The 5,496-nt window shown below is 47.6% G+C and overlaps 1 long non-coding RNA gene across 1 annotated transcript; it reads left to right on the top strand.

The window, feature by feature from the left end:
• The first annotated feature begins 546 nt into the window (after positions 1–546).
• Positions 547–2,803, top strand: LOC111544817. Its single transcript, XR_002732286.1, has 3 exons — positions 547–695; positions 1,740–1,834; positions 2,410–2,803. It is a non-coding gene; the product is annotated as an uncharacterized LOC111544817 (long non-coding RNA).
• The last annotated feature ends 2,693 nt before the right edge of the window (positions 2,804–5,496 follow it).

Below are 5,496 nucleotides of genomic sequence, written 5' to 3'. Positions count from 1 at the left end.
CCTGGACCTTAAGAGTCCCCAGAAGTGACCCCATCCTTTTCCCCAGGTCCCAGAATCTATCCAGGCCCCAAGAATGGCCACAGCATTTCACACAGGTTACAAGAACTGCAATAAGCACTTTTGACTCCAGCCTTCTGCTGCCTGACTCCTAAGTCCCCATTCCTGGCCACCTTTCCCCTCCCTCCTGCCCACTCACTTGCCCACCAACTGTTTAGCAAAACAAAACCCCCTTTATTAAGTGATTCATTCAATATGACACTCTTATTTTCTCTTGAAGGGTTCGTTTGTATTTTTAGAGTCCCAAACGCATTCTTTCTTTGGGGGAGAAAATTGCTTTACACCCTTTACTGAGAAGACGCTGGATTTTGAGTGTGAAAAATGGCTGATTCAACTTCGGAAAAAAATAAAATCGTTACCCCAGGATATTGCGAAGCAAGGACTGACTGGTAACCGTCACCACGCTTCCGAGGCTCATCATTCATTGGGCTATTGACCCGTCAATCACTTCTGCTAGGCCAATGAGCAGCAATCCTGACACAAACGGAAGTTGGAGGGCAGGCCAATCGCTCCCGGGTATTTGAGCCAATGGAGAAGTTCCTGATGCCCACACCTGCTGGTCTCACCGCCAGGGCCTGGGCGTCACAGGCATGGGGAATAGGGAGGGGACGGTAGCATCAGCCTAGACCCACACGCAGGTTAGAGCCTTTGGACGGGGAAGGGGAAAAGGCTTAGCACCTACTAATGGGTTTTATTGATAGTAGTAGTGCTAGGTAGGCTGCACTGGCGGTATTCTGCCCCCACGCCTACAGTTCCCTCACTCTGTGACCCTGGGCGAGTCTCTTCCTCATCCTGGGGCTCAGTTGCCTTTTCATAAGGAGAGGGTTGATTCCCTATGATCTTTCGACTCCTTTGCTTTTGGATATTTTGGAAGACGCCCTGCCTCAAGAACAGGAGAACCCAGATTATCCACAGGCTAGTTAATTGTGAACGTCAGGAAAAGGACCAGAGTACAGAAGCACTTCCAGGATCCAGAGCCAGGAGGATGCTCAAAAGGAAGGAAGGAGAGATGCCCTTCGGCCAAAGGGAGAGCTTGGAGGGTAAAGGGAAGTGGTTGCTTACCAGAAGGGCCTCTGAGTGTGAACTCAAAAAATAAAGGATGATCGAGCGTGGAGGCTGACGCCTGTAATCCCAGCACTTTGGGAGGCCAAGGCGGGCAGATCACTTGAGGACAGGAGTTCGAGACCAGCCTGGCCAATATGGAGAGACCCCCGTCTCTACTAAAAATACAAAGATTAGTCAGGCGTGGTGGCGGGTGCCTGTAATCCCAGCTACTTGGCTACTCGGGAGGCTGAGGCATGAGAATCGCTTGAACCCGGGAGGTGGAGGCTGTAGTGAGCCGAGATTGCACCACTGCACTCCAGCCTGGGTGACAGAGTGAGACCCTGTCTTAAAAAAAAAAAAATAGAGGAAACATTTTGGTCCACTGTCCACTCAAACAGGGTTAGGCGGAGAGGAAAAAGCTATTGAGAATGAAGAATGCCCTTTAACCCCACTTATGGATTGTTCTGATTCTTTCCTGTAGTTTCCTGATAAAAGGTCCTTTTGAAACATTCATTCTCTTCTCACCAAGTTGAACAGAGATGTGTTCCCATAGTAAGAGTGAGGGCCCTGCATTTGCTGCCCTCGGTTTTCCCAACCAACACCAAGGCCTCCCCCTGTACCTCATTCATACGCCTCAGAAGCTGACAATGACTGTTGGGCTTTTCCAGTGAATACCAGAACACCATTTCCTGCAGCCTGAAAAGAAGACGGTATAATTATTTGGCAGCGAGAGGTGAGCATGGGTAAGGAGGGCGGAACTCTTTCACTCACACCCACCCCTCCTCCTCTCTCCTTTCCTTTTCCCCAGATTCTTTCTCCCCAGCCCTTCCCTCTTCCCACCTCCTGAATCTAGCCCAGGCCACCAAAATTTTTTCTGCATTTCAGTCCCTCCCCAGAAGACCTGTTCCCTAGCACTGGTTCATCGTTGCCTGCTCCACTGAGAAATAACCGGCTCCCAGAAAGTTTGAGAAATTTATTTGCAGAAAGAGGGCACCAAATCAGTTTAGAGGCAGGGTCTGTAGTCAGTAGAGTTGGCAAACGCCATTTCCCTGACCCACTGGGTATCTGAATACTTGTCATTGGCCCTTGAGAGCTCATCAACTGTGGATGTGTAATAAGCTTGTCCAGGACCAAAAGTGGCTCTTGCTGCTTAAATGTCTACCGAAAAGATTTCACTTGTCAAAGCACCTGCCTCCCTGCATTGACTTCTTTTACCCTCTGTCTCCTTTTTCTCACTTTCACACTGTTCTCCTCGTTGTCTCTTTTCCTGTGCCCTTCTCTCTCTCTGGTTCAATTTCTTTTTTCCAGGTCAAGCAAGAAACCAGAGACATGGTGATGGCAGTGGCCCCAAAGAGGAGCTTTAAACCTGAGCACCACCCACAGGGGGCAGACCATCCTCCCGGCGCCAGTGCAAACGAATGTCAGCCCCCACCCAGGTCCTCAAGTGCTTTCCCAGTCATGTCCCAGCTGCCAGGTTTGTTCTCCAGGCCTACTACAGATGCGTTACCCTGACTCCACCCCCAACACCCTCCAATGATTAGAACCACCGACTCCTCCCTCCCTTGCCTGCCTCCATGGCAGTCCCCTGCAGAAACCAAACATAGTCACCTTAGACTCTGGCATACTGAGACCAGGGCTTGATCCTGGACCCCTTGCCTGCCTGGCAATTTATCATTTAATAAAAATATTGTTAAAGAATATTCATGCGTCTCAAATATGTGTATTGTTTCAGAATGTAGCATCAAATTACATCCCCCTTTCTTTCTCCCCTTTTTTCCCATTGTATCTTTTCTGGGATTACAATGACAAGGAGAGGCTAAGAATGAAGGTAAATTTGGGGAAAGTGCAACAATCTCCATTTCTCAGAAGAAAATGACAGTAAACTGTGCTATACACTCAAGAGCAAAGTGTTTGGGAGTGTAGATGTCCCTGTTCCCACCAACTAAGAAGATGGACCAGCCTGGCCAACATAGTGAGACCTCGTCTCTACTAAAAATACAAAAATTAGCTGGGCGTGGTGGTGCACACCTGTAGTCCCAGCTATTCAGGAGGCTGAGGCAGGAGAATCGCTTGAACCCAGGAGGCGGAGGTTGCAGTGAGCCGAGATTGTGCCACTGCACTCCAACCTGGGTGACAAGAGCAAAACTCCGTCTTTAAAAAAAAGAAAAGAAAAAATTTGTTTCCCTGGGCACAGGACATTGCACCGGATTGAGGAGCATTTCCCCTACTCTGTTAGGACATTATGTAAAAAAGACTGAGGGTTCTTTGTGTTATTTATAATAAAAGGCCAAAAATAGTTACATTTGAGTTGCTTCATGGAGTGAACTATTGTGTAGCTGTTAAAAGGCATTTGAAGACTTTTTTCATGACAGAAGGAAAAAGGCATATTCCAAAACTGTACGTGCAGTATGTTCGTAATTTTATAAAGTATGCATATAGGAACTTTGCAGAAAGATAGCACCAAAATTGCCAGAAGTTGGAATTCTAGCTGATTTTTATTTTATCTTTTTTTTTTTTCCCCCACAATGAACATTATTATCATGAGAAAAAAGAAATCCCATATTGTAAAAGTTATTGGGTCTTCCCTGCTGGAAATGAAGAAGGAATCACAGCTGCTCTGGTGAGGGAGCTGTTAAGGCCAGTGCTCTCTGACACTGACAGCTTAGGCCAGCGGAGGTGGAAGGCCTTCACGGGAGCCAGATCCTATAATCCTGCCAACCGTAAGGAGGAGACAGATTTAGATCTGGTGGAGGACAAGGCAGTCTGTTCCTCCCTCACCACCTCCCACTCACTTTTCCTTTCTCTTACACCTTCTTTGTGCTGTAGTGACAAGCACTCTGCTCTCAAGGGCAGAAGACTTGGGTCCACGTCTTGACCCTCGCACTCCCTAGATAGGTGGCTGGATTAAGTTTTCAGTCCTACCAAACCTTACCCCGTTCACCTACAAGACACAAGAGCAGAAGCCTCAAATTGATCACGAGGAGCTCAGTCGTACCTCAGGGACTTTGCAACTTTTTTGTAACACACCCACATCTTCTTAGCAGCAATTCTTTCCCCTCTTTCTAGAATGTCATTCCCCCAGATTTCATGTGGTTAGTTCCTTCTTGTCATTTGGGTCTCAGAGTGGTGCCTCCTAAGGAGTTCCTCACTCCCCTCAGTCCCTCTCCATACATTTTTTATTTTTGCTGAGCACTGATCCCTAACTAAGATTATCTTACATATTCGCTAGCTTGCTTCTTGTCTCTTGGAAATTAAATTCTTTGGGAGCAGGAATCTTGCCTGCCTTGAGCACCATTGTATCTCCGTTACCTAAAACACTGTCGCTAATTAAATGAGTCACGTACCATGCAATACATTTTCACCATGTTTTCTTATTTAATCTTCCCAAGAACCTCGTGTGGTTTACATATGAGAGAAAGGTTAAGAACAGAGAGGTGAACTACAATGAGTAAGTGGCAGAACCAGAATTAGCACTCACTCTGAACACTTTCCACTTTGCTACCCCTCCCTCCCACGCAGCTGAAGGCTGTTTTGGAGAGGCCTGGGACGGTTCAAGGGCAGGGAACATTAAGAGCCAAATTTCTGAGTCTGGAAAGTTCAAAATAGGAAAAAGACAGAACTGGGTTATGGTCATGGGAAATAGAGGGAGAAAAAGGGCTGGAAAGAGCTGGAGAAGCTTGCTTGGAGTTTAGGATCTCGAGACTATTTTATAAGTATCTGAGTGACACACACTTCCTTTCATTTATTCTGTAAGCAGACATTGAACACTTCCTGTGGGTTTTAAGTGGTTCGGAACTTCCCTGGAAGGGGTGGCCCCCGTCCTTAAGTAAACACCTACTGTGTGCTCCATGTGGCTCAGGACACATCTAGGCTGGGAGATCGTTGCCCTTGTCCTGCCGGTGCCTGGGGTACTGCCTCTGGGTGTCTCTGGGTGTCTGCTTAGCAGGGGTTACCCGCCCTGAGCAGACACAGATGGGAGATTTCAGTCATCATTAAGGTTTATTGACCAGCAAGGCTGGAATTTCCCAGAGAGAGGAATTAATCTCTCTGCCGACTGAGAGCAGACATCCTGCTGGGAGTAGTTACATAAATTCTGTTGCTCAAATTAATTAGGATTGTGATTCATTTGTTTAATGAGGAAGAATCTGATGATGGCAAGAGCCAAGCCAGCCTGGCCTTTCAGAGCCCAGCCAATCCCAGGTGACACTGTGGCAGGTGGGAGGACCCGGTGGCTGGAGCAGGGCTCTGCCATGGGCAGAAGAACCTAGCCAATCAGTAAGAGGAACAGACTGAGGCAGGCAGAGGCAGCCAATCAGAATTCAGTGCTAGCTTAGAAGTGGGTCCAAGGCTTTGGAGTCTCCCAAAGCTCGTGTCTATGTGGTCTCTCAGTTCCCA

This window comes from Piliocolobus tephrosceles, chromosome 13 (genome assembly GCF_002776525.5).
Source record: "Piliocolobus tephrosceles isolate RC106 chromosome 13, ASM277652v3, whole genome shotgun sequence".
Taxonomy (NCBI): domain Eukaryota; kingdom Metazoa; phylum Chordata; class Mammalia; order Primates; family Cercopithecidae; genus Piliocolobus; species Piliocolobus tephrosceles.
The sequence above is the reverse complement of the archived record's forward strand: the minus strand, read 5'-3'. Positions and strand labels throughout refer to the sequence as shown.